Genomic DNA, 25,296 nt, shown 5'->3' on the forward strand with positions numbered 1-25,296 from the left:
TGAATGTTGTCTAATATTTTTCTTGTGGGTTTTCGTGCTCATGTTGTTAAATAAAACATTTTTTCTACTAACATTACAATGGACAAATGATGAAAGCGAATATGTATAAGAAATAATAAAATATTAAATGGTTGTATAAAATAATCTCTAATATTAAAAGTTAAATAAAATTGAATTACTCGCACACAACTCGTATTCAAATCAATACATAAACTTTTCATCCACACCTGTATCGCCCTCCTATAATGCAACTAGATAGTTCGTTCGTTTATTATAGTTTAAGTTGAATGCTTGTTCCGATAAAATTTCAAAAAAGTATTAACAGTCCAGATAAAGAAACATTTCGTCTTTTGAAAGTTCATGTATCGTTAATTTTAATACCAACAGATGTTTCGTGAAGTTGTTGTTGTCCACCAGCACCACTACCCGTGGAATTTTTGTCCATCACAATTGCACATGTTCGGAGATTAAACCATGTAATACCATTTTGCAAAACACTACCTGGTTCACTTTTCCAGTTTTAGCTACTGGCATAAGCATACAAACTCACCATCTGAGAAAAATAATCGTTATATTTGGTGGTCAATCTCAACTATGGATAGTCTCAGCTTGAAAACAGAGGCTGTTTTCCTTAATTCTTTTGCACGGTGGGAGTTTTCAAGTTTATTACACCTCAGTATGTTCTTATTTTCTTCATTATGTTTAACGTTTTACATTAAATTTTAAAAAGGTTCCAGCGAAAGCATTTATTCTAACAAAAGCCTACCCAGGTTCGATTCCCGGCGGGAGCTCATGTGGTTCGGATTCCACGTTAATCAGTAGGTCCACGTCTCATATAGCTTCGCTGGTAAAAGAGACGTTAAAGTCAAATCAAGTCAAGTCCAACAAGAGTCTTATACAAAAATCTAATGGTCTTATAATTTTAAATGCATGTGTATAAAGCTGTAAAATTAAAACTGTAATCCGTGCACCATAGGTAGATGGTCCTCTTAAACATTAGTCCAAAAAGAACAAAATAAAATTCATGTAACGTTTGTATCACATAGTATACTAAGAATCTCAAACAATCATTAATACTACTGTGGAATTATAAAATAATCTTCATCGCCTTCAAATCCTTCACCTCTGGCGCATGATGAATCCATGGTTCGATCTTAGCCCGCCAAGGCATAGAAATCGTATTATTATTCAATTCAAAATCTTTTGTCGTTGTAAACATGAAACATAATATTATGAAACATGATAGCTTCCTTACTCTAAAGAACGTCCTTTAGGTTAAGGAATAAACCAATTAAGCCAATAAATGAAAGCTGTTAGAAATGAAAATACCAGGAGAAAAAAAGTGTTGTCCACCACAAAGTTCACTTGGTCGTTTTTAAATCACGACTATCAAAATGTCGTTCTACCACAGAGTCATAGTGCTCTCCCCATATCCGAGTATACCTCACTGTGGGTCTACAAGTTTCAGGAGGTTACCATACAATGTTTATTATCAGGATCAATAAAAGTAAAGCGTCTGCAGTGTGTGTCAATTCATTATACGTAGGATTTCTAGTGGTTGTCTAACAAAAGGGTTGTGTTTGATTTTCAAGTCCAAGGTAATTATTCACAAAAGTACAATCTTGTCCTTTTACTATATAAAATGGAATAAGTATTTCACGTTATCTCTTAAAAAGAAGAAGTATTTTCCTGTATATTTCTATGCATTTCATAGACATTTTATCCTTTACCTCAAAGTATTGAGCTCTCTAAACCTTATTCTTTTAAAAAGCATATACCAAGTAAGGGTGTGCACATCCTGAAATTTGTTGAAGGGTGGATCCAGCCCTAACAGTCACTGCGTTTAAGCATTATTGAAGTAGCATTATTCTACTTGCAATAAAACAAGATGTAATTTTACAATATTTTCATCTATATTCTCAACAAAATAGTACACTAACTTCTTTTTATAAGAAAGGAGCACAAGGGTACTATAACATCAACTTTTCTACAATATATCACGCATTTATCTCCTACTGCAACCATAATTTTCTTTAAAAAGTTTTGAAAAGAAAAGTTTTAAAGTCTTCATATCATAAAGTAAACACAAGGTATCAAGCTCAGTGACTCTTGTTCAATGGACAACAGTTCATCATTCAGTTACGTTGGTAATGTCTGTAAAAATAAAATAAAATTAAGTATTAAATACTTTCAGTTTCCTACCATATTCTTCGAAACCAATTATTTTTCTTCTAATGCATTGCTTCTTAAACACTAGTTTCTTCATATAGCATAGAAAACAACTAAGATTATTTTTCTAATATCTATTTATTTTTTCTTTAAAACAATACATTACTCTCACTGACAATTCAGTTGCCAGTACTTCAGTATTTTAGCTCTAACTATTATTTACATGTGGTAGGTAGTCTTATAATACAGTTCTCTTGCAGTTACGATAACATAAAAGATATGATATATACTATGAAAATTAATCTTCTATAACAGTTCGTATACCCAGCAACTGCATTAACGTTGTCCCTATTGTGGTTCAAAACCCATTTCTCTGTTAATATACTGTTCTTTATAACCTTGTTGTTATATAAAACATAAAATTAAAAATAATCCAAACAGTAGTTAAAAACCTAATACGAAATAAATCTCAACACCGCTTTAAAATATAATTTACTCATTTACTAATCAATCAAAAGTTTCAGGTACAGTTAAAATAAATCTTCGTGTGAGCATTAGAGATTCAATTCGTTGTGCAAATATTCGTTTTCGTATTGCTGTCTTACACACAGGCCACTTCTCATCTGCGTCAAAGAAAATCTACAGTTCTCAATAGATATCCTTTCTCGTTACAAGCATTAATAATGGTTCGAATTCCACTTTAAACAACAGCCCCCCTAAATCATTCGTAGAACCAGTAAACAGTAACTAAAAATCCAGATATATTAAGTTCAGTATTTCAATCCAATACAACTGCAGTGGGTAAAAAGCAAAACCACAGTTCGTCTTCAATTATCAAATTTAACTCAATAAGTGATAACTGCACAATATAATCTCTTTAAGGTTTAGGAAGATCTATTTTCGGGAGTACATCACTTCTGATATGTTATAACTATATGTCATGTATTCACTCACAAATATATCTGCACTGTATATGCAGACAACTAAAACATTAAAATACTATTTTCTTATGCATTTGTAACAATTATAATAAAGTTTAAAATTGTCGAAATTCAGACTAGTTTTTATTAAAGTTTAAATTGTAAGATATCTATTTCAACTGTAAAAAAAACATGTTAGCTACTACCTGTAATAGAAGGTATTAAATTATTTCGCTTCTAGCAACTATAACACCATTACAAAAATATGTTCTTGTTTTTCTAACTTACAAATAAGACCTATAAATAAAATACCCGTTTTAATTCAAACAAACATTAATCACACTTCAAATAAAATACAAAATCGTATCAGACTGTCTGTAAATATTATATGCAACCGTCAAAACATTTATAAAATGTTGATTGCATAATTTTCTAGGTGCCAAAGTCAAATATTCATACTCATTATTATTATGTATGCAAAATGTATCTGTCTCTCCAACACGCTAATTCCCATCGCTCACAGTCCTGCTAATAGTTATCGCCAATGGTTTTGGTTACCTTGTACTTAATGTTATGAGTTTTAAAGTAAAGCAATTTTAACCAGTTATGTCATACACAATTACCGGTTATGTCATACACAATTCATAGCTACATATATGTAACAACATCTGCTAAACAAAATGTTTGTCGTACGGCTTTTCACGTGGAAGAGCTCTGGTTCGATTCCCGGGGCGCATTCTGCTAACTTTCTGTACAATATAATATATATACCTGCTATGTCTTACAAAATTCATAGCTACATATAAGTACAAGTTCGCACTGCAAGCAAAATATTTAGCGTACGGTTCTCCACGTGGGAGAATACTAATTCGAGTCCCGGTGCAATGAAAAAATGTTGATTCCCTGTACCCTCCATATTACATTATACTATATCTTAGTCACGTTATAATTCCATAAAAATACACCGAGTCATATCATTTTCAATGCCGGAAAATCCGCAATCAATTCCCGATTAAAACCAAACAGTTCCGTCCCCTTATACTCCAGACAATTACAATATGTCCCTTTCCCATATAAAAAATGAACAAGTATAATACAAGAAAACTACAAAGTTAGTCCCTACTAATGATTTTTTCTTCCGGTGCCTTCTATGTATCAATTTTCTTCTTCCAACAGTATATTTGCGTTTCTTATCTCTTATACGTTGTACGAATCATGCAAATAAATCGTTATTTTTATGCCCTTAAATCTTTCCAGAAGTTTCGAGAGTGTTCTTCCCCTATTCCAACAATAATAAGCTTGGAAAAAAGATCTCGAAGTTTCCACTGCTTTCTTTCACTCATTCCGACGATCAAAATTCCAGAATATTCTTCAACAGCAGCTGCCGCGTTACATGTGCTGCATATTAATGAATCCAACAATATATTACCTTGTTCTACGTGTGTGATCTGCATATTTTATTTCCGAAAGGTTTTTTCTGTATTCTGCTTGTCCAATTAACATTTCTTTTTCACCGGAAAAAAGGTGTATCCATTCTTCAAACTGTCATACTATAAAAAAGACCGCCCGTAAAAACAATTATTATGTACAACATCTTCACGGAATATGTAATTCAAAGCTATTCATCAAAGTCAAGTTTGATTTTAACATGCAGAAAAGTAAAGCAGCTTGCTACGTGTTATGAATATATAATTAGGAACTTGCTTTACTTTTATCTAACAAGCTACTATGCGTATCCTAAGAGGAGGAGTGGTCAACGTCTAAAATATTTGCTAAAAGTACAGTATCTTACAAATCTCTCATGTATGAATATGAAATTTAATATAGAAACCAAATAGACACGTACCCCAGCGTTCTAAGAAATTCCACTTCCATGATATTTCATGAACAATGATTGAGAAGTTTAGAACATAGTTACCACTTGGCTGAAGCCATTTTTTTTAACCATGTCATTTTCTCTAAAATTCGTATCCTAAGAGGGTGAAGGAGTTAATATATACGGCAAAAATTAAATATCTTCCAAGCGAAGGTGATAAAACTAGGTGGATAAACTTTTTACTTCACGATGTCACCATATGGAAATGCCCCAGCGTTTTCGAAAATTCTGCTTCCAAAAGAGGTTACAGGGTGGCAAAGTGTTTGGAACGTCTGAAATAAATTTTTAAACATATTGAGCACGAGGGATATTTTATCAACTCACTTTGAAAAAGAGAATCGTGAAAGCAGAAAAAAATTAGATTTCTTGCAAAGAATAAATACTGCATCGTATGAAACACATGTTTGAACATATTCGAACTAGGGGTTTTATTTCACTTTTGTTCAAATAAATTACGTAGCGTTGAAAGGGTGATCAACTATAACTTTCAAATATTTCCCATAAACCTCTTTTACCCGTACGAACAACGGGCCTGCATATAATAACAGTAAAAAATAATAGCCATATTCTCACAAATTTATATTTATTTCCAACAAGACTCCTGCATAGCATTCTAGCGCAGTGGAATATTATATTTTACCTGTTTTGTCCTTAAGGAAACCACAGTTCTTACACAATAGTTATTTCGTGTTTAAATGATATTTAATTAATAGTTTGTTACAACATTCTAATATTTGTAATTTTAAATTTAATACTGTCAGAGGCTCGCACACCTAGATTAGGAGCCACTGCTCCAGGGACTACCTAGAAACTTTGAATTTACACCTACATAGGATTTGTGACGTGGGGTACCACTAAGAATTTTTTTTGAAAATTCACGAAAAGAGGATGAATTGGGGTGAGAGTTATTTTAATAAGATACCCCTATCTCCAAAACGTATAGGACTGGGAACTTAAAATTTAGTGTTTGCATTTCCAATTTAGAATAATTTAACACGTGTTTCAGCATTTCTTTTATCTCTTACTAATAAAGGAGAAGGAAAAGATGAGAATAGGAATTATTACTCATATAATAGAATATCGGTATCTCAGAATCTCTGAAAGATACAAACATGAAATTTGGCTTTAGGACTTCTTATTTAAAACAAAATCTCTTAAAGACAGTAAAATATATTCCACCCAACATTTTTCAATTAAAGTTGAAACCAGAAGTTGTAGTAGATATCTACCACTTAGTTTTATAGACTAGTGATTAGAGTGGAGATGGAATATATTCTAGGGACGCTTAATCGAATACAAAAACCGTGCCTATCTATTGCCGTTTGTCATATCCAGGCTTGCTCAAGAAAACTTTGCCACTCACCTCTCTTTGAAAAAGCATGTAGACTTACCTACAGTTAAAATTAAATCAAATAAATGTGAATTTTGTTTGGTCGATTAAGAAGTTTTTTTAGAGCCACAGCATTATAATTTCCTATTGCGGTTGCAAGAATATCATCTTTCATAGCAGGGTGAGTGGTCAATATTTCTCGAACAAGACTGTACAACGATGAACGTTAAAACCGGAATTCGTTGATTACTAATAATTACGTTTGATTACAGGGTAAAAGAAGAGATGATACCTATTTTAAGAACGCTAACTCCTTTTTTTTAAAAAAAAACTCTTCTCGCTGTCGCTTATAGGTCATGTTGTATGTATTATACTGGATTACCAGATTGTCTATCGGTCACGAAAGGGATTTTAAAAGTCCAAAATCAGAAAACAGTCACGGAAGTCAAGAAAAAATCACGAAATTTTGTTTTGGGGTCACGATTCATTTTATCTGTACAAATATAAGTACATACTGGAAACTGTTGTTCTATAAAACGTCAAAATTCACCACCAAAATCGTCTATGGTTTCAGATGCTACCAAATAACACGTAAAGCACGCTTCTTTCTCTTGCCCAAGTCGCACTCAAATTCGCTTTTGAGAATGTTACTAACATTATTGGTTTGTTAAAGAAAAGGTCATGAAATTTCATTTTGGAATTTTAGTAGATACCCTGTCATTTCTGATTTTATTAGAGTGTTATGGATGGACAATATGTATTCTTGAGATGCTCAGTCGATTGTCGAAAACAGCTTCTCCCTATCTATTACAGCTTTTGCACCACAGTAATGGAAAGTAAACCGAAAATTGTTGATTTTGACCGCTTCTAGTTTTATCAAAGTGTCAAGGATAGAAATGAAAGGTGTTCTTGGAATCTTTTAGTAGATTTCTCAAAACTGCTTCACGCTATATATTACCGTTTTCCCCGTTCAATGTTAAAGCGGGAACTAGTTTATTTCTGCCACTTTCTATTTCAATACAGTATTAAAGATGGAGTTAAAAGGTATTCTTGGGATGCTAAATCGACTGCCGGAAACCGTTTCTTGCTATCTAATACCTTTTTTTTTAACAGGATCAACGATAAAAGCAAAAATGGTTGATTTCTTCCACTCCTGGTTTATGATCCACAACCTCCTGGTTTATGGTCCTCTACTAACGAACTCTTTCGAGATAATTACTTTAGCTATCAATTGCAAAAAACAGAAGTCAAATTAAGTTTCGTTAAAGAGTTTCGTGCGGAGTAACGGATGGGATGGGCCAAAGTATTATCTGTACAATATTATTATAAATCTTACTCTGGGATCCCGTAAAGTTCAAGACATGAAACGTGGTATTTGAACTGAAATTGGTATGCTTCCAGATATATATAAAGTGCAAGGCCATAGGCCGAACAAACACAGTGGCCTGGGAGCAAAGCCCCCATGTATTTCAACTGAAATTCAGTATACTTGCTGGTATTTGAGGTGCGAGGCCGTAAGCCGAGCAAACACTGATTATTGCAGGCTTCAGATATAAAGCGTTATACCGAAAAAAATTGAGGGTCTGAGGGCAAAGCCTTCAATGAAACGAAGGCTCGTATTGAATAAACTCTGATGAAGACAATAAGGAGGCTCACACAATATTTTTTTAATTAATAATGAAATAGGAAGTGATAGTAGATTTATACCACTTCCGGTGTTAATAGAGGGATTGGATTGATGACACAATTATATTTTTGTGATGCTTAATTGATTTGCAGAAATTGCGTCTTTCCATCTACTTCCGTATAGAGGTTGATATCTACCAGTTCCAGTTTTATTAGAGGGTAAAGGATGAAGATGAAGTGTATTTTTAGTCGATTCTACAAAACCGGGTTACAGTTTCTGCTCTGCAGTGATTAACATTAAAACCGGAAAGGGTTGATGTCTACCACTTTCGGTTTTAGTATAGGGTTAAGGATGGAGATGAGAACGGATGGTTAATCGATAATGGAAAACAGCGTTTTGTTATCTATTACAGTTTTTAATCCATAGCAATCAACGTTAAAAACAGGAAATAGTTAATCGCTACCACTTCCTGTTTTAGTTGTAGGTTAAGAACAGAGATAATATGCACTCCTAGGACGTTTAATCGATTTTCAGGAATAGCTTCTAGCTTTCTGCTAACGTCTTTTGCTCTACAGTGATCAATCTTAAACCGGAATTCGTTGATTCCTGCCACTTCCAGTTCAAGACTCACCTTCAATAATTTTAAAACATTTTTCCTACATAATTATGTAACACTTGGTTTAATTCCAACTAAACTTGATACATATATGTCTTACAATCTGGAAAGAAATACTCCGGAGGGTAAGGAACCCCTAGTATCCCAAGGAGTGGGGATGGGATAGCTGACATTTTAAAAATAACTGTAATGATCGATATTCGTGTTGAATCCATAGTTTGCGGGTCAGTTGCTGATATGGATAATGACTGTTTCCATGCCGTTCAAGTTCATCCCTCAAGAATCGGAAAGAGTGACATTTTAAAAGTAATCGAAAATGACAGATATTAAAGGCGAATCCATAGTTCTCGTTAGTGCTAAGACAAATAGTGGTACATTTGATACAATTGAAAAAGAAGTTAGAATGCAACTTTTGAATTTAATTAATGTAAACTTATGCATTAAGAAAATATAGACTACTTGCCATCCAAAGTTGTAGGTGCGACTGTAGAGTTTTTTTATTATTATTTTTAAAGTATACTTTTAAATAGCACCACGACATGGGAGGGAGAGAGAGTGAGAGATTTCTGGCCTTTTCAACATATTCTTAAACGGTTATAAAGGTTTTGTTAAGATTTTCCTAAAATTTTAATATATGTTTGTTTCTTATATTCCAAGTACACACAACTTGGAAGATGTAAATACAACTTAATTTGGAAGAGACTCGAAAATGTTGACGCCATTTCCGTTGTTCCACTAGCCTGCACGCGCAACTTTCGTCCACGGAGTCACACGTTCGATTCCCACTGGGAGTTTCTTACAAACTTTGGACGATTACTGTGTTTGAACTTCATCATAATCAGTGAGTCTACGTCTCATATAACCTCGAAACAGAAAGGGAATCCTAAACTTACATAACTAACTCCAAACCGATGAGAGTACAAAACTCAAAGTTTCAGCAGAAAACTAGCACAAAAATTTGGAATAGAAAAAGTATCAAGTATTCAGTTGGAGGGGGAGGGAAAGGATGGAAACACGGACATGAGACCATATAACACATTATTGAAATTGCAATCAGTGATGATTATAGAGGTGGCTCTTGGGCCTAGAGCTTCGACATTCCCTCTTCGGCATTTCCCGAGCGTGCTCAATCTAAGTTAACAGAATTTTCACAGTACTATATTCACCCATCGTTTATTCAATCCCCCCGTACTGGAAAATCTGAAATGAACATTGTCTCCTATCGTGCTCAATATGAATTACATGTATTTTTGCAGTACTGTTTTTCACCTCTAGTGTAATGAAATTCTTACACGAGAAAATCTGTAATCAACACTCCAAGGTGGGGTCCGGGGGTCTTGACTCTCCCCTTGAGACCAGAAATGAAACATTAAGGAAGGATAAAACAAAATGAAATGACAAAAAGATGGATGAGCGTTAAAAGTTAAGAAGAAAACTACAGGAAGCTTTTGCTTATTCTTTCCTATGGGGAGATTTGTATTACTTGCAATATGGTGGCGAGGTAAGGGAGTTATTCTGGGAGAGTCAGGAAATTTAAAATTTCAAGAAAAGTTATGGGATTCTCAGAATTCCTCCTACTAGTCAGGGAGATTTCAAGCTTTAGAAAGCATAAGTGCCGTTGTGTAACAGCGTGGACATGTTTAATCATAACTTTTCGTCATCGCATCCTTGCAGTATCAAACATGCTATTTCATGGACAATTTTCTGTTGCTCCTTTAACCTGTCAGCAGTTGACGGAATAATTAAAACAAATAAATATATTGAAAAAAGTTCTTTTAGCATTTGATTCAAGAGAGAAAGGAACGCATATATTGTAAAACTAGTTGAATATAAACATGCTTCGCACAGGGGCTGTATTTGGAAGTCAACGCCTGTTGGAGTACCACCATTGATTTCAGCGACCACAAAAATTATGGATTTGATACTAATATCGTTCATTTTGGGCTATTTTTTTTACATGTCTCAACATCCATCCCCCGCTGACTCCCGGCCCGCATACTTGAAAGTCATCGCTAATGGAAGTGTCACCATTGATTTCAGTGACCGTGAAAACTATGGATTTGACACTAATATCGGTCATTTTGGATTACTTTTAAATATCTTGGTATCTCAGCCCCCCCCCTCCGGTGAACATGGACCGGAGCCGAATAGCGTGAATTTGGAAGTTAATGCGACTGGAGTTTCACCATTGATTTCAGCGACCACGAAAATATGACTTCAGCACTAATACCTGAAGTGGCAGAGCGTTGCCTTTCGCATTTGGGAGGTTGTGGCTTCGAATTCCGCTGCCTACAATTCTGACTGAGGTTTTCCATGGTTTCCTTCAGTCCTACCAGGCAAATGCCGGGATGGCACCTACTAAACAGGCCCTGGCCGATACCTTCCCAAATCCTTTCTATTGCTAATGTTGTTGGATATTCAATGTAAAATGGCTTCTGAGCTGTATCCGGTGATTGCTAAATAAATAAATAAATATCGGTCATTTTCTACTACTTTTACATGTCCCGGTAAACGCCCTCTGAGCCCCTCTGGTTCGAATTACTACAAAAACGTTTATGTCTGGTCTGGAGCCTGGACCAAGGTGTTCCTGACTAAAATTTGGTAACTCTCGGTCAATTTGGCTGGTTCCCAAGCCGGTTCCGGTAAACGCACCCTGATACCCCACTGTTTCGAAATTAAAAAAAAAAACGCTTCGTCTTGATCTGGGGCCTGGGCCAAGGTACCCCTGACCAAAATTTGGTAACTCTCGGTCCACTCGTCTTCTCCCCAGGCCGCACACAGACAGACAGACAGACAAACACACAAACAAAGTCTTTATTTTATTTATATTACAAGATATTTTACAAGACAGTATTCAGTATGTACTTTTTATTATAATTGATTTCATAATGAAAAGAAAATTGTTATATTTGAATAAACAGAAGAAGGACGTAAATATTACAAAATCTTTTTCAATACATTTTTTTATTATTTTGCTCGAAATTTCTTCATAGTTTGTTATTAAAATACTTGCCAACATACCCTCATTTTATTGTCCTAACAAACCAATATATGTTGATAGTAAAGTAGTTTAGATTAATCGAGCTCCTGGGCCTTCAGAATTTCATGTCACTTCCCCTCTCCCGTTAAGAAATTCTTGCTAAAGGAACCATTATATGTTCCAGTAAAATAGTTTAGAGTGATCGAGCCCCTTTTGTGATGACCACAGTATTTCATGTCACGGACCCCCTGCAACACTGTCAGGAGCTACGTCCTTGATTAATATGCATGTACAAGTACATCTTTATTTTCGTATTTTTTCAATAGTTAACCAATTTAAAACCGTATTATAATTCAAATTACTTATCATATTTCTATCGTAAACAAGAATATGTAGTTAACTTTTTAAATACTTCGCTCCGCAGGAACCCGTTCAGCGCGTGCAACAAGCAAAAGCAACATGTTCGGCGTGTCACAAATGTCAAAGGACAAAAAAGATAAGCAAAAGCAGCACAGCAGTGCCTTATCGCAGTCCGAGCTGACAACATAGTTTCGGTCGTCACTTACGCCAATGGACCTACAAGCGGTGTACAAGAGTTATACAGTTACCATATACGTTGTGCCACAGTAGCGCTACAGGCGGAATGTGCACGAACTACAAATGTATATGTTTCTTACAAGTATCAACCCGCACCCTCTTTGCATTCTACACATCCATTTTCCTCCCACTTTTTGACCAGAAGTACCAGCTTTCCGAGTTCAGAACCATAACCTGTTTGTGAAAAAATTACGTTTTTAGTTCTTCGAATGACTGTGCGCGCGAAGAAAAAGGGTGATGATCGGGCAACCGTATACGGCAGTCACAAACACCTGGTTGCAATTTTAAATGTAAAATACAAATATAGAGCCTTGACATTGCCGTGGGGATGTATATATATATACAGAGTGAGCATAGAAAGAGTACCTCATTTTAAAGTGCCATATAATTAACATTTAATTGAATATTTACATGAATTTTTGTACATAGCTCAGTAAATTCAAATTATTTTCCCATCTATCTTTTCAGAATCCTAGTTCTGACCAGGGCTGCTAGAGGGCAGTAACATAAAAAATGGCGTTCAACCCACAGCAACGAAGCTGGTGCGTTCTAGAATTTGCAAAAGCAAGCAGTTTTGTGAGAGTGCAGTGTGACAATTTAATGCTGATTCAATCACACACAAACACACACAAATCCATTGTGAAGCCCGTTTATTGAGACGTTTATTCAAGGATAGAACGTTTATTAGGACGGGGTGCGTTTGTGATCAAAGAAAAGGACATTCAAGGCGACGTCCATTCTCCGAGGAAACTGTGGAGAGCGTAAGAGCAGACTTCGTACATAGCCCACAGAGGTCTACACGTAAAGCTAGCAGAGATTTGCAGATGCCACAAACAACAGTAAGTGTATGCATTTCCACTTCCAACAACTCTGAACGATCTCCAAGAACGTATCAGTGATGCTGTCAACTCCATCATACCGGATATGCTTCACAAAGTGTGGTTGGTGCTAGATTACCGCCTCGATATTTCCCGCGTTACAGGTGGCGCGCAAATCGAGTATTTGTGATTTCAATTATTGGTACAAAAAATTTTGATTTTAGGTATCACTGTTCAAAATTTCAGCAAAATATTCCTTCACATATTAAATTTACACTAATTTGAAACCTGGGACTGTGCTCACCCTCTATATATATATACGGGTGAGCACAGTCCCAGGTTGCTACGTGCTATATATAATTGTGTTGTGATACGTGCGAACCATACACACTTTCTGCATTCCTCTGAGTCTCGGCTGCCAGGGTTATCTGAATGAGTACGAATCAAACAGACCTATTGTTTATTGTATGATTTTTTGGGTTCGTGTGGGGAATTACAAGAGACAAAGCACTAGCGATTGTCAGGATTGGACCGCCAAGATAATCTGAATTGCACATCCCGCTGCAATGCGCTCTATCGAGTCATGTGGCGGTAATCTGTAGTCACGCCAACTTACGTGAACAAAACATACATTACTCGTACTTTTCCACTAAGTACACCAGAATCATGATACTTTGGTTCTGGATCTGACCCAGACGAATTCTGCTTGAATAAAGCGTATTTCAAACTTTTACAGTCAATAATATATATAACAAAATACCTCTCTCTCTCTCTCTCGGTAGGCATGTACAGATGGCGCTAACAAGGAAGAGGGTCATAATCAAAATACTGCTTCACTTGTTCACCACTACGTCTGAAAATCTTTGTAAGTAGTGATATTCTCTGATCGCCCTATAATTATGTTGCTACATATGTTTTTTTAAGGAGCTTATATTTTTTCTGTTTATGTTACAGAGTGTGACTGCCGACACGACATTTCTGGTAAGTACTTATAGTCACTTACTCGCTTTTCTTGTTTAGCAGTAAAACTGTGATTGGTTTTTACTTCTATAGTCTCATACAGAGTTCCAACGAAAATCATCCACTGCATCGTTTTTTGATGTGGACGGGCTATAAAGCTAGTCGTCAAATTTGGGATATTCTAGCACATTCTGAAACGTGTATTTGATACAGTTAATGAAATTTGTACCCACTCATCAATATCTCTAGTTTTGTTTCTATCCACTTTTTGAATACAGAGTGGCAAAGTGTAGCGTTCGTATGCCACTATAGGCAAAATTTTCTATTCGCTATCTTGCTTTCTTTATCTGGAGGGATTTTACAACTTTGCGTGTTTTCAAGCTGTTCCTTGCCTTATGTCCATGTAAATCGAGGGTATAATACTCGAACTTGACACTACTAAGGACTCTTTTAAGTGCCTACATAGGACGAACGGAAAATATGAAATTAAAATCGCACACAAATATGGTACCTATATTTTCTAAAAAAAGTGCATAAAAGACTACTTAAAAAGTGACTTTAAACATTTTTCGATACTCTCATTTATCGATGTTTAGTGGCTTACACCGTTTTGGTTCTTTGCCTGTTATCTTCATTTCCATCTAGGTCATATTATTGACAAGACCTAAGATGTCAGAATATTCGTTGCCTTATTTCACGGTTGTCTGCACCGGTATTCTTTTTTTTAAATCCTTAATCTTATGGACACTTCCTTCTACGCCGTGTTTTCTATCGTTTCTCGACGGGAATATTTTCTTGATTTTTTTCCATTCGCTCAGCCACGTTACTGTCAGTCGGTGACTTGAGCATTTAAAACCGGCGAAGTATCATCATTGCGAATGATTTCTCTTTTGGGTATATTTATCTCATAATTTTGAAGAAGGAAAGGGAAGGGGAAAAGGACGTGAAACGAAAACAAGGGATTGATCAAAAAATAAAAGATAAAACGAACAAACAAAAAGAATAACTAAACTTAATATTTGCTAACTCTACTCTTATTTCTAGTCTTCTAAGATTTTTTTATTGACTTTGAGTTTTTTGCGTGTGTGTTGTTTTGTATGTGATATGTTTTGTGTTTTGGTGGTTACCATCTGTCCTTCTTTCTTCTTTTCTTGAGGTTTTCACTCTGTATGTTTGGTTTCTCTGCTTTCTGCCTGCATTTCTCTCCTGTGTGTTTTATTTCATGTCTTCCCTGTTTAAACTGGCTTTTCACCTGTATATATTTCCTCTTGTCACTATTCTACATCAACACTACACTACACTCACTACAGACATTGACACTGACTGCTTCTGATGAAATACTACTATCAGCAACCAATACTTACACTACAAAACACAAACACTACACTTACTTTTATCTAAATTTTCACATTTTCAAAGTTTTAATTTGCTTATCCTTCTATATATGCGTTTTCTGTTACTTTTGCTTTGATGCTTTAGTGTTCTATGTTGCCTATAATTGTCAGTTTTCACCCATTTGTGCTGGCTTGAGGGCCAGGGCCCACTCAGAGCACTTAGTGCAGGAACTGGTCCCTTTTATCCTTCGGCCGGCACGGCCGGTATGGGCCGTCCTATTGGAGAGAGTTGCTCTATGTTTTCTTTCTGAAACACTATCTTCGCTTCCCCTCCACTCGTGCACTCACGCAAAATTCACTCTTCCACCATAGTTCCTTTCCAAACTGAGAGGTTGGAGGTGCAGCATGCATTCTGGTTCTCTGCGAAAGCGCGGTAATACAGTGCTTAGTTTCCAGGATTTTTTTTTCTCCGGTCCGAGGACTTTTTCACATATTCTTCCACTTGCATTCGTCCTTCCATTCTTCTTCTGTAAGTTTTCGTCTTAGTTCGGAGTATTGGTTTGTCAAAATTTTCAATTTTTTGCAGTCTTCCTATACTTCTACTATTTCATTCAGCGGTTTTTCTCTTATTTTAGTTCTTAGTTCTAAAATTTCTTCTAATAATGGGCACCATATGACATGGTGCTCAGAAGTTCCTTCTTCTCCGCATTCACACATTGGGCAGGGCTTTAACTTGATTCTGTGGAGGTTTTGTTCGTATGGCCCATGGCCTGATAGGTAATGAACCAATCCATATATTGGTTTTAAATGTTTTACTTTTAGTCTGTCGACGATGCTAGAAAAGATTTTATGTAATCGTTGCGCTCCACTCTATTCCTGCCATTCTTTAACTCATACTTGTAATATGTTGTAATTATTTTTTTTTCATCTTTTAGATCCCTGTAAAAATTTTTATAAGTGAAGTTAATTTTCCTTTTCTCTTCTTTTTTAAGTCAGTAATTAGTTGCCCTTTCCAATAATACATGATTCATTGGTTGGATACCAAGGATTATGCAGAGTGCGCTATTTGAAGTAGTGTTAAAAGATCCAGACATTCTGATTAATAGGTTTCTTTGTGGTCTATTGATTTGGTTTTTGTAGGTCTTATTTCTTAATAGTGTATCAATCCGAACGCTGGATGCGACCGCCATGGTACCTGACAAAATAGTTTCTTGGTATAGCCTTAGTATTTTTAATGGAGCTTGGATCTGTTTCTTGCAATAGTGGTCAATTTGTTCTCTACACTGTTTCTCCTTTTTACTATATATTTCAAATGTTCATCAAATTTTAGTCTATCGTCTAGCATTATGCCAAGGTATTTTATGCTTTGCACTCGTTCTCCTCCTACTCCATTTAATTTTATGGTCGGATTTCTTTGTAGTTTAGTGCCGAAAATAAGATATTTGGTTTTCTTTGATGATATCCTTAGTTTACTCTCCATACTCCATTCTTCAAGTGTTTCTATTATCTTTTAACTTTTTCTTCTAATTCCCTTCGGCTGTTTCGTGATGTTAATACGACGTCATCGGCGAATGCCACTATTTCTTCGACTTCTGATTTTTGTTTATTTCTTCCAAGCATGGTAGTAATTCTATGTCCCATAAAAGGGGTCCTAATATTGATCCTTCCGGTCATCCTTTCTCTGTTTTAATTACTATGTCGCCCTCTTCATTGGGTATTATTGTTTTCCTGTTTTCTAGATAGTTTCTTATCAGATTCAGTAAGTATTCAGGCATTTCAATTTTATTTTTTTTTTTACATTTTCAATCGAGGATGGAAACCATAAATTTTCAAATACTCCTTCTATGTCAATGAAGAGCCTTAATACATATTTCTTTTCGTATATCTTTTTTTCGACATCATCTAGAAGAATATTTATGGCATCTTCTGTTGATTGTCCTATTCTGAATCCAAATTGTAGTTTGTCTTCAGTTACGTTTCTGTATTTTTGGATTCTGTTAAATATAACTGTTTAATATAATCGCTTGAAAATGTATTATTACTTAATCTTTATAAATTAATTAGCTATTTTCAAGGTTTTCGTTGTACGCATGAATATTACGGCTTGCATTTTCTTGGCCTTCATCCTGTCTCGTTAGTGTTCAAATTCAACAGTTATTACTAATTTATGGTTAACCTCTACTAATATCCTTACCATAAAGTCTGTGAATAGTACAACCTTACCTATTTTTATTAACAGCATTTTATTAACAGCGTTCATACACACCTTCTATGTATAGCATATGACATAAGTGATTACGACATCATTATTCAGGGTATAGGATTTTAACTAACAAATCGGGGCGGTTTTATCTTATTCGGTTCGTTTTTCTTCGATCATTATTTTATCTGCATCTTACAGTACACACCCTTTGCGATCTATCGTTGTAACTCCGTGGTGACAGGTCTTGTCTTTCTTCTTCCGAGCACAAAGAGCTTCAGTATATGGTAGGTCAGTCGTAGCTGTATTATGGACACCTATACTTCATCCCGCATGACATTCATCACTTCGATAGCTCGGTTTCGTTACTGTCCAATTTAACATTTCCTATTTCGACGAAAAAATGTAATATCTCATATATTTTTCGTCTGAAATGTAAAAAAAAAGCAAATAGATTTTTTAACATTTGATAGAACACCATGGAGTTCGAATCTATTAAAAATGATATAGTCAATTTGTATTTTTAAGCTAGGAATTAAGGGGTTGAGAAACTATTATTTAGGCGCCAACACGAAAGAGCCTAGAGACGCAGAACTTCTAAATGCAGGATTGTTCCGGATGATAATCGCTGTCTGTCCTCCAGAGTGTTCATGAGCTGCAACATACTGGAGCTTCCATGGTTTTCGTCCATTCTCCTGGACCATATAAGAACATTTATTTACATTTTTCTGTGTCACGCTCTTTCCATGATCTGGAATGTCATAACCTTCGGTCTATGTTTTTACTATTTTTCTCAGTATGTCTTTTTCTTACTGTCTGTTTCACTATGTTTTCCTGAAACAAACGTTTCACATTTTGCGCATACAATTGTTATTTTGACAAGTTTCTTCAATTGAATGTTTTTTCATTTGACTTCTTTGCAACAAAGAACACATCTTCCTCTTTCTGTTTTTGTTTGTTTCACTTCCATAACACATTTCGTCACTTTGTGTCGAAAAACATTCAATTGCTGTGGAAACGTGATTCTGGTGAACAATTGGATCCTTAGCTCTGTCCTTCACATTTTCCTTGATAAGTTCTTTGCCAAGTTGTTGGAGGAAACTATACCGTTCGTTAGAACTTATTTATGCCACTCTGGATTATTCAACACGTAAATAATATATGAATTGATACAATTGATATCCAACAACGAGAAAACACAGATAATGGTTATCTTTGGATGTTCCCTTTGATGGTATACTTCCCGGCCATTTGGTCAATGGAGTCGACTCGGCATTTGGTCGCGTTAAAAGTAATAACCGGCCTTATTGTTATTACTTCCTTCGCACTTTGTATCTGCATGCTGCGTTGTGAGCATGTATAGTACTTTCTTTGATTTTTCCCGATCAATATACGGCATAAGTGTACGACCAGAAGCAGGATCCGTAAATGCAAATATGTTAGAATGTAATTCTCTGCCTTTAGGGTACTTCAGTTCTTCTGAAATGTGCTTCCTATTGCACTGCAACGTTCCAAATACAGTAAGATTATAGTCTGTACAATTCTTCGGTAAGCTCTACATATGTATAATACCTGTCAGATGTCACACTGCGTCCTGTATTTTCAATAGGGGCAACAAGTCGTTTCACTGTATCTTTAGGGCCCCTTGATTGGAAGATCGATCTTTCTTCTTTGCCGGCATAAACTTCCATATTGAGGATATAAGTTTGTTCAGAGTCTGCTAACATTCCTATTAATTTTTCTGTGCTTTTTGTGCTTATCTTTTATGAACACTTTGAACAGGCATCTCCCCCTGAAAGACGAAAGTTTCATCGACATCAGTGTTTTGGCCAGCTTTGTAGTGCTTGTAAACGTTTCATTTGTAAGCAGGAATATTTCACGTATGCAGGAAATTTGTCTGTAGCTCTTCTTTCAAACCTTGTACTTTTATCATCAAAGCTGAGAACACTAGAAAGTGAAGTGAATCGATTTTGACTCATATTTGTTATATATGATGACCTACCATGTTCTTTTTACCATAAATCATGATAGTTTTAATTGTTCTCGTTCTTTACCAACCAAAGCTAGCATCTCAGTCTCATTGGTTTCAGTAATATTTCTTCTTTGCGCCTCTTCATTAGTGTGTTTAACACTTAGTGACAAAATGTCTTTCGAAAAAATTTAGAAAATACTCTTTATACTGCTTACCTTTGCAGATGGCCGCAAGCCTGATTTTTACGTTGCGTTCTGCGTATCAGCCAGTCGGCCCCTTTAACTATATATGCTATGCCCGATGAAGGGGAACTACCCTCTTCATCGTCATTGCAGCCGTCACTATTGTTCACTTCTTCGAATTCTTGATCATAATTTGCATTGTGTATGTTTGCGTTTATCTGTTGATGGAAAATGTGTGCTGTTTACTCATAGTTTCCACCGAAGGATCGCTATTCTCAACTGTTTTTCACAAATACGTGGTACTAGAGTGAGGAAGTAGGGTGGGGTCACTTGGGGCAGTTTTTTTCATACTGCGCATGCGCAAACCCTGGCCGCTGATTGGCTGGTGCAGGTCAGGTGACCCCGCCACGCCCCCTGACGCTGATTGGCTGGCCACACCCCCGGCCACGCCCCTTGACGCTGATTGGTCGGTGCCGGCCACGCCCTTAGCCACGCCCCCTGACGCTGATTGGTCACGCTCTTTTACGACCTCCTATCTACCGCGCTGACTGGCTGGCAGCGGACCCCGCCCCGTTCACGCCGATTGGCTGGCAGCGGACACCCACCGATTGGCTGGCACCGGACCCCGCCCCGTTCACGCCGATTGGCTGGCGTCGGACCTCGCCCCCTTGACGCCGATTGGCTGTCCACGCGCACGGTCTGCGCAGATCGGTCGACGCCGGATCACCGCACCTGCCACATGCCACATAAGATTCGTTCCCTTTTATTAGCACTCTTTTTAAACATAGCAGAGAATAATGGGAGTGTATTCGCCCTCCATTTTGAGACCAATTTTTGACCTACTGCGCATATGCGCAAAACTGTTCCGATTTCGCCGTTAAAAAAAATAACAACACACACAGCAGACCGCAGACTGTTCCAGTTCAGGAGCAGATTACGGCTATGCGCAGAAACATAAAATAAGACATAACACCCCCGTTCTCTTTTACGAGCACTTTATAGCAACATAATAGAGCAGAGAATAAAAAAAATAACAACCACACACACACACTTGATTGCTTATGCGCAGTAAAATTAAATTTCCAATTAAATACACATTGCACTCATGCGCAGAAAAATTACACTAGACTACAGCCTGTTCCAGTCGCAGTGCTGGTTCCGGTTCAATGGAGCAGACCACGTGCAACAAGCAGGTCATAAAAGACTATGACCTATTTTTCATCCCTAAATAACATAGTATACACCCACACTTGGAAATAACACGCATGCGCAGAAACATTTATATTTCCGATTCGACCATGCTGGTAAAGAATACCACACTTATTTCTACCAGGGTCTTATAGTTTATGTGGGATACGTCGTTTGTATGACCCTTAAAACCTAATAACTCAAAAACGAAGCAACATATTGAGGTGGTGTTTCCACATTTAGTAATTGGTCATCAGGTACTACAAGTTCCAAAATAATGACCATCGAAGTCAAAGGTCAACATACTTAAAACCTAATCACTCGAAAACAACCCCCACATATTGAGATGGTGTTTCCACGTTTAGTAATTGGTCATCAGGTACTACAAGTTCCAAAATAATGACCATCGAAGTCAAAGGTCAACACACTTAAAACCTAATCACTCGAAAACAGGCCCACATATTGAGCTGGTGTTTCCACGTTTAGTAATTGGTCATCAGGTACTACAAGTTCCAAAATAATGACCATCGAAGTCAAAGGTCAACATACTTAAAACCTAATAACACGAAAACGGAGCTACATATTGAGATGGTGTTTCCAAATCTAGTGACTGGTCATCAACTACTACAAGTTCCAAAATAATGACTATCGGGGTCAAAGGTCAACCTACTTAAAACCTAATAACTCGGAAACTGAGCCACATATTGAGTTAGTGTTTCCACATTTAGTAGTTGGTCACCAGGTACTACAAGTTCCAAAATAATGACCATCGAGGTCAAAGGTCAACATACTTAAAACCTAATCACTCGAAAACGGACCCACACATTGAGATGGTGTTTCCAAGTCTGGTAATTGATCATCAGGTACTACAAGATCCAAAACATTGACCATCGAGGTCAAAGGTCAACCTACTTAAAACCTAATAACTCGGAAACTGAGCCACATATTGAAGTCATGTTTCCACATTTAGTAGTTGGTCACCAGGTACTACAAGTTCCAAAATAATGACCATCGAGGTCAAAGGTCAACATACTTAAAACCTAATCACTCGAAAACGGATCCACATATTGAGATGGTGTTTCCAAATCTAGTAATAGGTCATCAGGTACTACAAGATCCAAAACATTGACCGTCGAGGTCAAAGGTCAACCTACTTAAAACCTAATAACTCGGAAACTGAGCCACATATTGAGATGCTGTTTCAAAATCTAGTAATTGGTCATCAGGTACTACATGTTCCAAAATAATGACCATCGAGGTCAAAGGTCAACATACTTAAAACCTAATCACCTGAAAAGTGAACCATATATTGAGGTCGTGTTTCCACATTTAGTAGTTGGTTATCAGGTACTACAAGTTCCAAAACATTGACCATCGAGGTCAAAGGTCAACATACTTAAAACCTAATCACTCGAAAACGGACCCACACATTGAGATGGTGTTTCCAAGTCTGGTAATTGGTCATCAGGTACTACAAGATCCAAAACATTGACCATCGAGGTCAAAGGTCAACCTACTTAAAACCTAATAACTCGGAAACTGAGCCATATATTGAGGTCGTGTTTCCACATTTAGTAGTTGGTCATCAGGTACTACATGCTCCAAAATAATGACCATCGAGGTCAAAGGTTAACATACTTAAAACCTAATAACTCGACAACTGAGACACATATTGAGATGGTGTTTCCAAATCTAGTGACTGGTTATCAACTACCACAAGTTCCAAAATAATGACCATCGAGGTCAAAGGTCAACATACTTAAAACCTAATCACTCGAAAACGGATCCACATATTGAGATGGTGTTTCCAAATCTAGTAATAGGTCATCAGATACTACAAGCTCCAAAATAATGACCATCGAGGTCAAAGGTCAACATACTTAAAACCTAATAACACGATAACGGGGCCACATATTGAGGTGCTGTTTCCAAGTCTAGTAATAGGTCATCAGATACTACAAGTTCCAAAATAATGACCATCGAGGTCAAAGGTCAACATACTTAAAACCTAATCACTCGAAAACGGATCTACATATTGAGGTCGTGTTTCCACATTTAGTAGTTGGTCACCAGGTACTACAAGTTCCAAAATAATGACCATCGAGGTCAAAGGTCAACATACTTAAAACCTAATCACTCGAAAACGGACCCACATATTGAGATGGTGTTTCCAAATCTACTAATAGGTCTTCAGGTACTACAAGTTCTAAAATAATGACCATCGAGGTCAAACTCGAATACGAAGCCACATATTGAGATGGTGTTGCCACATTTAGTAATTGGTCATCAACTACTACAAGTTCCAAAATAATGACCATCGTGGTCAAAAGGTTAAAGTACTTAAAACCTAATCACTCGAAAACGGAGGCACATATTGAAGTGCGGTTTCCAAATCTAGTAATAGGTCATCAACTAGTACATGTTAAAAAACGTACTGACTTTCGAGGTCAAAGGTCAAATATTTAATCCTTAATAACTCGTAAACGTAGTCAGCAAGAGGTTTCTGTGACCTATTCATTTTTTTGTTCCAAGCAGAAAAAGTGAAGAATGAATAAATTTTAGTGACTTATTTGCTATTGTACTAAAGAGAAAAAATCAAAACAACGCCATTTTTAACTAGCTCAGAATTTCTGTACATTTTGGGTTATTCAAAATAATTTGGATGGACTAACGAAAAAGAAAGCAGAGATATGCCATTTTAGCTAGCTGAGAATTTAAAGAAACACAGGGGACCTACTCAATTTTCTATCAACGAGAAATGCCATATTTCAACTACCTCAGAATTTATGTCTTCTTGTACTAATTAAATAAACGAAGGAATATTGTACCAATGAGAAATGCCATTTTTTCTAGACCAAGTTCTAATATTTAAACAAACGAAGGGGTGAATTTGAGTGGCCTATTCAATTTTGCATCAATGAGAAATAACGTCCTATTTTAAATAAACAAACAAACGGATAAATTTAACCGGCTCAGAAGTGTACTATTTAAACAAACGAAGGTCTTTTGAGCGAGATTTCCAATTTTGTAGCAAGAAGGACTATTTTCTAACTAACTCAAATTTGGATGGAGTGTTTAGTTTTGTTCGAACCAGAAAAATTTGATTGGATTATTTCCTTATGTACCAACTGGGAAAAGTGAAGGAATAAATTTGGGTAGAATATTTAGTTTTGTACCTAGCAAAATAAGAAAAAGAAGTGAAGAACGAATAAAATTTGGATGGACTATTTTCTTATGTACCAACAAACGAAATGGAGCACCAGCGACAAAAAAGAAACCGAAGGAGGAATAAATTTGGATGACCTAATCAGTTTGTAATAAGCAGAATCAGCATTCTATACTTTTTTCTGCCATTCATTGGGAGTTGTCCTATTTCCTTTTGTACCAACGAGAACCATTTTTAACAGACATAGAATTTGTACCAAACAGAAAAGAGGAGCTACATGATTAAACAAAGCAATCAATTTTTAACTGGCTCAGAATTTATGTGCCTTTTGTAACGAAGAAACAAATTTGAAGGAGGTTCATTTTAACTAATCCTGCTGCGAGTAGATCAATTAGTTCATAGTAAAAAAATAAAACAATATGGCATTATTGCGACTTTCATTTTCGAATACATACGAATTAGGCCACTATGGCAAAAAATTCTACTCTCTCCTTATGCTTTAGAAACCCGCTAGTAGGGCGTCGATTCAGTAATGCATATTGGAGTATACCTTTTATACAACAAACAAGTCTACGGTCTTCGGCATGCATTTTAGACCAAGGGCAGCAAGACACTATATTAAATAACACTTCTGCCGGATAGAAATTCGATTCTCTCGATCTTCTGCTTTACTTGGAAATTATCCACATCTTAGAATTTATCAGGTTACATTTAGTAAAAGAAAACGAACAGATAATTTTGAGACAGTTCCATATGGGTAAATACAGGATTAGTAGAGATAAGGAGAGAGTGAAAAAAATGGAAAATTAAATTTTAAATCATGATTATTATTATTATTATTTTAGAGGTCAAAAGGAAGAATAAATGAATTTGAGTGGCATATGTACGGAATTTAGTTTTGTAAAGGGCAAAAAAAATTTGAATGGAATATTTTATTTTGTACCAGCTGGGAATTTAGTGTTGTACCATTGTATCAATTTAAGTATTTTGTACTATTTAGTACCACCGAGAAGGTGTAGAATATTTAGTTTTGTTGCTTCTTTATTTTGTATTAACGACTAAAACCTTTAACACATACTTGGTTGTGTGCATCACAATGGCCGAAGTTTTTCATTTCCCTGTGGTACAACGTAATGGTCGCCCCGCTTATTCTAGGTCTACAGTTACATATTTTCGGTTGGATAATGGAATAAAGCCGTGTTTTGTTGAGCACAATGCCCACTATAACGATGTGGTAGACAATTATTTGATGGATAGATATTTGTTTAATAGTCGCTATAACAAATGGTATATGATAGAATTTGTTAAGCATTTATTGCAGGTAGATATTAAGATAGACTTTTTTGTCGTTGGTTACTCTT

At 36.2% G+C, this 25,296-nt stretch overlaps 1 long non-coding RNA gene across 4 annotated transcripts in view; it reads left to right on the forward strand.

Annotated features, from left to right (window-relative positions):
* LOC145683318 (uncharacterized) overlaps positions 1–13,914 on the forward strand; it is a 456,400-nt gene extending 442,486 nt beyond the window's left edge. For all 4 annotated transcript variants that reach the window (XR_014131036.1, XR_014131035.1, XR_014131033.1 and 1 more), the window contains one exon: positions 13,888–13,914. This is a non-coding gene — a long non-coding RNA (uncharacterized LOC145683318). The remainder of the gene's footprint in view (positions 1–13,887) is intronic.
* Positions 13,915–25,296: the final 11,382 nt, after the last annotated feature.

This window comes from Thermobia domestica, chromosome 4 (genome assembly GCF_964235325.1).
Source record: "Thermobia domestica chromosome 4, izTheDome1.hap1.1, whole genome shotgun sequence".
NCBI lineage: Eukaryota > Metazoa > Arthropoda > Insecta > Zygentoma > Lepismatidae > Thermobia > Thermobia domestica.